We start from the raw sequence: 10362 nt of genomic DNA on the forward strand, positions 1-10362 counted from the left end.
GTCTCAGCGGTTCTTTTTTTTTTTTTTTTGCGCGACAAATCTATTTGGGTTTTGTTGCTGCGCTGGAGATGACACTGTAGTCCGTAATAGTCCGTCGTTTTTTTTAAAATCTATCTATCTATATATATATATATCTATCTCTATCTATCTATCTATCTATCTATCTAATTTATCTATCTATCTATCTATCTGTCTATCTATTTTCTGTTTCTCTATTTTCCTCTCCGCTTGTCTGTTCTTAATATTTACATCATTTTTCGTTTTCTTAGATCTACATTTGGATAACTCTTTTGTTTATTTTTTTTTAAGCTTATCTAGTTATCTCCCTTGTCATACTCAGATTGTCCATTGTCAGTTGATAAATTCAAGACGTGTTTCACTGTGACATATATTTAAATATTTCAAAGTCCATCTTGTCTGTACATATTTATGAGTTAATGTGTGAGTGAGATGAGCTTTTTATTCATAAACTATCTGCTATGTTTTTGTGGCTTGTAAAAAAAAATTAGTAGGTCCCTGCTTGTAAATGGTCTAAGATCCTTTTACCAATCAATCCACATTTATAAAACTCTTAGACTCTGGAGTGATTCCCATACGGCATACAGAATCAAAGGTTATGATGAATGTTTTAATCGTGCTGTTAGAAAATATTTGTCTCCTAAAATTTACGTCTTACTCAGGCATTTAAAAGTCTTAATGATTCAGAGAGATTATTGCAGATTGAAAATAGCAATTGTGGCCTATATTTTAGAATTGTATTAATTGTATTAATTTATTCAACGACTTTTTGGTTTAACGAAAACTTTGCCCAACTGCTTACCATGTATACATAAGTGCTCTTATTATATACTTATTTATGATACTTTATCTAGATCTAATGATTGTGATTAAATTCTTTGTAAGGTTGTCAAAAAAAAAATTCGTTTTAATTCTCTTGTTTATTGCTTTGTTCAGAGTTAAATTTAAAATCTGTGTGGGGAGTTCAGAAAGTAGAGCAGACGGGTGATAGATTAAAATTACTCACAAGTCTATTTCAAGTTTTACTTGTAGAGGACAAAGAAAGTAATTCAGTCCTTCAACTATCCAAGTGTCGACAACAATAGAGGAAAACAGAAAGTGGCTTCTAAAAGGGACAACACTAAGAGGGCGACACATAGTCTACAATAGTCTGCATAGACTGTACATCTATCTCGCAAGATAGACTTCAATTTGAAGAACTACTTCATTTGCATCTATATTGCAAATTATTTTTCGAGATCAAATTTAATTTTAGAAAATACTAGTTCCAAAAATTAAAACGGTCAAACTAGAGTTTTCTCAGTGTGGCCAGTTAGGTAGTAATTCTTTTCCCAAAGATATACACCAACTATCAAATGTCTAAGAAAATAGTTAGAGCCGTTTTCAAGAACCGTGTCCATCTAGGTTTTCCATCCAGGTTTTTCTTTAATTTGAGCCGATGAATTTACAATCTGAATAGGGGAATTATAGAAATGCACCTACCGTTAAATTTAATCATATACCCGTAATTAAATTAAACAATTGAAATTAAATTATAGCTTTTATTTAACGCTACTTTCATGCTTATAGCATGCTCAGAGCGCTATGATCCAATCTCAGTTGCGGGCCAGTGGGGGGGGGGGGAAAGGGGTATCTAGGAGAAAGTTTTTCCCTGCTGCCTTTAGGCGCTCAGTAAACACAACTATGCTCGTCGGGTGTCGAACCTCGAGCCCCCTTCATAGGTATTGTACTTAGCCTCTCGACCAAGCATCCCACAGTAATCAGTATTACCAACTGAATTTAAAAAAAAAAAGATTTGTATTAGTCTAGAAGGTAAAACATAAACAATGTAGGGCATGGGCGTAGCCAGGATTTTTTTTCGGGTGGAGGGGGGGGATTACCCCCCCCCCCGCCCCCCACCCATCGCGAAAAAAAAATATTTGTATATAAGTATGTGTGTGTGAGTTCATAATCTTTATTACATTCTGACCCTTCATTCTTTCGGAACACGTTTATTGTTCCCTAGAATAGGTTCTTCCTGTAGTTAGTTAAAAAAGTGTTGAATCCACGCCATTGCCAGCAAAGGGGTCTGGGTGAGCGCTAGGAGCTCGCCCTAGCGCGGGGCGGAGCCCCGCCGCCAAGCACTATTTCTGGCATTGAATGCCAACAAAATGCATATTCTGAGGTATCTACAGTGCCTTTTCCTGCTATTAAAAAGTCTTATTTCAAAAATTAATGTGCTATTTTTTACTGACTTAGACCCTGCAGCGCCGTTCGGCGCATTTACCGTCAAGCTGTTTCCACAAAAATCTGTCACTGGTAATTTCTGAAGCCTCTTCCCACCTGCTCCGAGGACCTCCATGGATGTGTGGCGCCAAGTTGTACCTACTAGGATGTCATCGCAACTCTTATAATGCGTAATTCATTTTGTCGGAGAACATGTCCCGCAAACCTCATGCGACGCTCTGTCACAATCTTACTAAGGGTTCGACTCCCAGTTCGGCATAGGATTTCCTTGATTTAGACCCGATCTCAATAACCGACTCCTAAAATCTGTCTTAGCCATCTTTGTTGAGCCACATTTAGTGTTTTTCAATTTCGGCAGATGACTATTTACTGCACTTTATTAATGGAGCCCTACCACTGGTAGAAATGTGTAACCTCTCTTGAATACGCTCTTGGCATTAGGTGACTGTAGTTTGCTTTAGATTTTATATCGAAAAGTGAAGTTTTATCGTCAAAATCACCTGTTGGGGGTTTTAAACTAAAAAATCTCAGGACTTTGTTGTTGTTTTTTTAATTCAAAACCCCATTTAGCTACGATCATAGAATTTGGTAACTGTAGTTTGCTTTAGAGTAATATTGAAGATAGAGGTTTTCCACCTCAAAACGCTCTGTAGGGGGATTTTAAACTCAAAGCCATCTGGAGGGAAGGAGTTTAAACTCAAACCCCCCAATTGGCTTGGCTACGCTCAAATAATTTTAGTGTGTAATTTGCTTTTTTTATATTGAAGAGGTATTTTTTAGCTTCAAACCCCGCTGGCGGGGGGTTTTAACTCAAAACCCATTTGGCTCATAGATTTTAGAGTGTGTAATTTGCTTTTTTTTTTTAATTGAAGATGTATTTTTTAGCTTCAAACTCCACTGGAGGGGAGTTTAAACTTAAAACTGAGTCAAAACCCATTTAGCTACGCTCATAACATTTTGAGTGCATAATTTGCTTTTTTTTTTTTCATATTGAAGAGGGGGTCTATCGTAAATTTTGGAGGGGGTTTTAAAATCAAAATCTTCCTTAACTGTGCTCTTGGAATTTGGGAATTGTCGTTTGCATTTTTGTGTGTTTTGTTTTATAGAAGAGGGGGATTTAACTGCAAAAACCCCTGGTAGGGGGTTTCAAACTCAAAACCCCCTGTTAGGGGTTATACACTCAAAACCCTCTTAGCTGTGCTGCGGCAAGTGATGGTTTAGTATTAAAATCCCACCTAAAATAAAGAAAATCAAAGCAAAAAATCAGTCACTAAAGTCCGTCTCCCCCCCCCCCCCCCGTGGGAGGGATTTCATTTCGGGGGGGTGAACCCCAACCCCCCCCCCTGGCTACGCCCATGATGTAGGGGCTTAGTGTCATTTTTTCCGTTACATGATGATGTATTTTGTTCATGTATGGATGTAGCTAGTATAAAGCAATAATCAATTATTGGTTTCTTACGATATGACATGGACTTGAAGTACGCTACATCTATGGTTTTATATGCTGAACAAAATTTTTTTTTATATATTAAGGTCACCTGTAAACGTTAGATTGATTTGGCTAATACTGCAGTTGAACTAAATGGGGATTTCGACCATTGGATAAACTATACAAACTGAGTCGATCTCGCGAAGATAAGATACTAGACGCAGATTTGTCTTGTGGTTGTGCATAACAGTACGGCCAATACAAATCATGGTTAACAAAAAGTCGGTAAGACGGTGCCTCGTGAAGTCGATATAGGCAACGTCACCAGACTTTATTAAATCTCTCGACTAAATCTTAGACTCCATAACCTTTTCACTCTTTCTGACACCAGGACTTTGATATAATCACGCTGGACAAAAACAGAAGTAAAAGAAAGAGAGAAATGTCAGTAAATTCCAAACTTTTCAGATCAAACTGCACTATTTCTCCGCACGCACACTTGGCACGCAATGATTCGAGCAGGTAGTACCTATTTAAATAAGCGTTAGATCTTCACGAGACGGTCACAGTTCAATAGTTTTTATTGACTTGGTTTCCAGTCTGGATCATTAGGCCAGAATGTGTACGGCTCAATCTGTTAAGGTGATTGGCACTCTGTGACTTACTTCACTGTAAGGCCTACAGGTAGGATGAATGTTTTTGAAACTTACATTTGTAATAGGCCTACATGCCTAATTTTAAAGAATATCAAATTGAAATAGGAAAATTGCATTGTTATTTGTTATTTTATATTTAAAAACTACCAAAAACTTTTTAGGAAACTTTCTTAACAAAAATATATATATTTTTACTAAAAGCGCTTAAATTGAAACTTGACACACAAAATTTTTGTTTAATGTAGATTGGCAAAGATCTACAATTTTTTATTATGTTATCACGTCGGCCAACATTTCTAATCAATGTAAATATTTATGATTTTTTAAAAATATTTCAATGTAAACATCTTAGTTAACATGTGTTTATAAATTATCAAGACATTTGAAACTAAATTATAACTTGGAATTCTACATTCCTACAAATTACGAATACAGTACTATAATCACACTATCAAAGAGAACAGATGTTTGTTTGTAAAATGTTTTACATATTTCCGATGTTCCTTCAGAGTTCAGACTAAGACTAAGACTGCTTTATTGATCCTTACGGAAACTTGTAATCACAACAAATTTCCGTAAGGATCAATAAAGCAGTCTTAGTCTTAGTCTCAGAGTTGAAGATAGTTTACTTCCTAGTCCAAACCTCCCTCAGGACGACGGGGGATGGGAGCGGGCAGGGTTTGAACCCGGGACCATCGATAAATCCAAACGACAGTCCAAACCGTACGACCAGGCAGCCATATGTTCTTTCAGATATGAAGAAGATTATTAGGCCTACAATTTGGTAGGGGATGAAAGTGGCAAGGCTTGACACATAAAAACATTGTGAAGACAGGCTGAAACGCATGCAACTCGACCATGGGCGGACTTGGTGTCAAAATCGGCCCTGGCATTACCATACCATCCGGCCCACACATTGTCTTGATTGCCACGCGACGTACATTTTTTTTTGTTACCTGCCCTCAAACTAATTTAAGTTTTGATAATGCACCGAAAACTGATCGCAGGTATGCTAAAGAGGGTTTAGATCGGCCTAATTTAAACGTATAGCATTTCTACAACCAGATAGGCTTAGAGGCCTCTTCACCAGAGTACGTGCAACTTCTACAGGACTATACAAAATATAAACCATTGGTTGTTTGTTCAAATCAATAAGTGTATATAGAGGGTTGTAAATCACCAGTAGCATGGTATATGATTGTTTATAGATCTAGGCATCATCTAAATAATTCCATTATTACGAGAGTATGTTTATAGTATTGCACAGAAAAGTCTGTAAAACTCTTCCTCGTCCTTTAATGGTGCGTCCACAATTTAAAACATAGGCTATATGGGCTATTGTTAGCAAACGATGCATATTTAATATAGGTCTAAGACAGTGATGCCCAAACTACGGCCCGCGGGCCATATCCGGCCCGTGACGTGGTTCCATCCGGCCCGCGGCAACGTCGGCTCTAAGTGTAAAAATCTACCTTCCAAACAAAAAAAAAGATTTTATTATATTTATATATATATACATATTTATTATGAATATGATAATAAGCCAACATATTTATTTTATAAAGAAAGTCTCTGGCTGTTTCATAGAACAACAACATAAAAACGGCATTATAAAATTAATATGGTGGCATTCTTGGTATCAAATCCATAGGTTTCTACCAAAATAGTTTCCGAATAATTTCATTTCATTTTATAACTTTTCGTTCATGTGGCCCGCGAGACGAGTGTAGGAAATTATAAAGGCCCGCGGGCCGAATTAGGTTGGGCATCACTGGTCTAAGAAAATAAGGGAAATGGGTTTAAATTTAAAAGTACAAGTTAATATTTCTTTCTTCACCAATATGACCTGCTTTTAGATTTTTAAAATATTATTAAGTGCATTTATATCGAAACTTGATGAGGGTAAAATCCCGGGCTATTGTTAGCAAACGATGCATATTTAATATAGGTCTAGGAAAGTAACGGAAATGGGTTTAAATTTAAAAGTACAAGTTAATATTTCTTTCTTCACCAATATGACCTGCTTTTAGATTTTTAAAATATTATTAAGTGCATTTATATCGAAACTTGATGAGGGTAAAATCCCGAGCTATTGTTAGCAAACGATGCATATTTAATATAGGTCTAAGAAAATAACGGAAATGGGTTTAAATTTAAAAGTACAAGTTAATATTTCTTTCTTCACCAATATGACCTGCTTTTAGATTTTTAAAATATTATTAAGTGCATTTATATCGAAACTTGATGAGGGTAAAATCCCAGGCTATTGTTAGCAAACGATGCATATTTAATATAGGTCTAGGAAAGTAACGGAAATGGGTTTAAATTTAAAAGTACAAGTTAATATTTCTTTCTTCACCAATATGACCTGCTTTTAGATTTTTAAAATATTATTAAGTGCATTTATATCGAAACTTGATGAGGGTAAAATCCCGGGCTATTGTTAGCAAACGATGCATATTTAATATAGGTCTAGGAAAGTAACGGAAATGGGTTTAAATTTAAAAGTACAAGTTAATATTTCTTTCTTCACCAATATGACCTGCTTTTAGATTTTTAAAATATTATTAAGTGCATTTATATCGAAACTTGATGAGGGTAAAATCCCGTCAAGGGCCTCCACTTTCTAAAATACAGCACTGGATGCAGCTCAGTTTGTACATGCACGTGTCTGTGTACCTTCAAACGAAGTAGGCTATTTTCTTTCATTTCATCGCTTTAAATGGTTCACAAACTCTCTTAAATAACATTTAAATTGACTAAACAGTACTACTTTTGTTCAGTTATCTTGCCTGAAAACTCATTTCTCGTAGATTTATAACAATAATAATATTAGAGACTTTAATTTCTGTGTGTGTGTGTCATTTGTGGTTAGCTAACATAAAACAAAACGTGTAACGTATGTAATCGTTGGCATTAATGACCTACTACACGTAGGCCATAAACAAGCACCCACACACGCACAAATCTATAAGTAGTTTTTTTTTTAAGAAAGTCTAGAATGTCAAAGTTAATTCACTAAATAGCCTATCTTTTCAATGCTTCACCTCAAAGATTTACTTTGTTAATTAAGTCCTACTGTGGCCCATCAATCAAAATCTCAAATATGTTGTACCCTTAATTGCCAGCATTTGAGAGTTGACAACAAAAAAAATAGGCCTATCGACTTATTATTTATAAACCATATATCAAGCCTTAGGCTTGATCAATATTCCCATTCTTCTCTCTTTAGTTTAGTCATCAGGTGTACAATCATGGACTGTTTTTCCTTTTGGTCTATTGTTCAACCGATCAATAAAAATCCGTCTCTCCGTTGTTTAAATTTGTATAGGCCTATTGATCTCTTCTCGACATTACGTTAAAAAGAGCCTATAGACATATTTAAAACATATGCAGTTTACAAGCAAAGTAAAGTGTGCCCTAGACTGACTTGAGCAGCGTTTCTCGTACTAACATTTATTTGGATAAATAATGCGATGCAGAACCAGGAGAATGCATTTCTGCAGCTTGGAATACAGATAAACGCTTGGCGCTGAGTTTTAACTGGATTCCACTGGAGGAGCTTATAAAGCTCCCCCCAGACCCCTTGTCTGGTTAATTAAAGGAGGTGGGGGGTGAACTTTTCATGAGGGGTGCCTTACAAGTGGAATGGTGAGAAAAAAATGACCCTAAAGCAATAGGCCTATATATATTTTTAAAATGAACGCACAGTGTCTCTAGTTTCAGGTCAACTCTCTTCCCTGAAAGCGGCTGTTAAATTAGAACTAGATATAGGGGCTCTTAACCGTAATGGAACGGATATGACTACTTTTATCACTAGATTTGGAGGTGCGGTGGCTATTTGGTCGAATTTGCGAATAAAAAATGCTTACTTAAACCGCTGCGATTTCGATCTTGAAAATGCCTTAGTTGTTATGTTGGGTCCCAAGTTCGAATCCTGGTGAAGACTGGCATTTTAAATTTCCTGATCTTGAGTCCACCAGCATTATTTGAGGAAAAGTAAAGGTGGTTGGTCGTTATGCTGGCCACATGACACCCTCATTAACCGTAGGCCACATAAACAGAAGAAACAGACGACCTAATTACATCGTCTGCCCTAGTTATATGGTATATAACATATAGAGTATGCAGAAACACTTCCTATGCCCATCATTTGTAGTTTGATCATCAGCCCCCCTCCCCACACACACAATACATGAACAATCTACTTTTAAATGAAACTTCTCTCCCCAATAACACACATTTCCCAGCATACACTTTCCAGCATACACTTCCAAGCATACACTTCCCAGCATACACTTCACAGCGTACACTTCACAGCATACACTTACAGCATACACTTCTTTGAATCACACGTTGCATCCTAGCTTACTACACACATTTTTACAGTATTACAGTATCATTCCCGCTCCCCCACCCAAAAAAAAAAAGGCCGTTAAAATTAAATTCACTGTGACAATTGTGTACTGTTGTAACCCTGCCTTGCACCAGTGCTTGAGGTGCGCACTAGTGAACGTAAACAGGAAGACACTAGGATAGAGAGAAGAACAGTGCATCAGGGATTGTGAAGAGTCTGAATGTTTGGAAACTAAGAAGCCAGCTTTTGGTGCTGCCTGAAGGTTGTAGAAGGGACCTGGAGCGAAGCGGGGAAGGCTGTCGTTGGTCCACATTCGGGTTGCTGTCTAAAGAACTGGTAAATTAGTAGAAAGACTCTGAGGAAGCTGAAGGATGCTATGTGTTTTTCCTAGTGAATAAACACCTGTCTTTATTTCCTGTTACACTGTGTTGAGTTGCCTGCCTTTACGTTGAGTGCCTACCCAAGAGTTACAACAGTACATTTAAATTTTGGCTCTGGGAAAAAAAAACATTAGGTTATAGTTATCTATAACAAAAAAAAAAAGGTCGATTTCGATCTTGAATATGTCTTAGTTGTTATATATCTATAGGTTTTGGTTTTGTAATAACAGAGGTTAGATTTTCGTATTTTATCGTCCACAGGAAGTAAGAGAATTAGTGATGATAAGGGTCAAGAATTTTATATTGTAGTTCGGAGGAAAGTAGGGGGTAATATGAGATGGTGGGTAATTAGAGATATCTTTGTATAGGTCTGTGCAATATAAAATTGCCAAAGTGAAAACGAGGTTTGTGATATTAGTATACGACACTAGAAACGCTAAATCAGGTTTCTGTTATATTTTCAGAATATGCAGAAAAAAATGCAGATTACAAATATGTAATTTGATTTCCTCGGAGATAAATAGTTTTTAAAATATATATTTTTAAGTTTTATTTCTTATTACCATATATTGTCATTGGAAATACGCCATTTTGGTTTTAAGGCTTAGTACTAGACTATCTACCTTGAATTACTTGCCAACTTTTTTCTGTTGCTGCTTTGTCTTTCTTTCTAGCAGCTATTAGATCTAATATTAAAATTCATTTAAACTGCAAACAATCTTTTGTACTTTGAAAAATAACTAAAAATCGAAATTAAAATCATGTAGTTAAAGTAATACAACAGACAAAAAAAAATTAATAGAAAAATAAAAAAATAACTCTAAGCCTAACAAAATATCTTTTATTGGCAAAATAAAAGTAATTAAATAAATAGATACCGGTACCCTGACTTTAAATACATGAAAATAATAGACATTAAATGTTATTTAAGATATTAAAAGCATGCAAGAAAAAAATCAAATAGCCAAATAGATCTAATCTGAATAGATTGTAAGATGAAATATTAATCAACACTTAAAAATTTAGGCTAAAGCATCATACTCCAAGCAGTGGATTTGGCAAAAAACAGTTACATGTGGCCTCTTGTGGTACCATTTGTATGCAATAGTGTTATGTTGCAGCATATATGGTTGTCTGTGTGAGATAGTATGTATGTGTTTGCATCATTTTAATCGTTTTAATAATAGCCATGAGTATTTTGTTTTGTTGTGGTTTGGTGAGAATGTATAGATGTCTCTTTGCAGTAGTGTAGCAGCTGCAAGCATTTCTGCAGTTGTGGCCCATGTTGTATCTTTT

Source organism: Biomphalaria glabrata, chromosome 8, assembly GCF_947242115.1.
Source record: "Biomphalaria glabrata chromosome 8, xgBioGlab47.1, whole genome shotgun sequence".
In the NCBI taxonomy this organism is placed as follows: domain Eukaryota; kingdom Metazoa; phylum Mollusca; class Gastropoda; family Planorbidae; genus Biomphalaria; species Biomphalaria glabrata.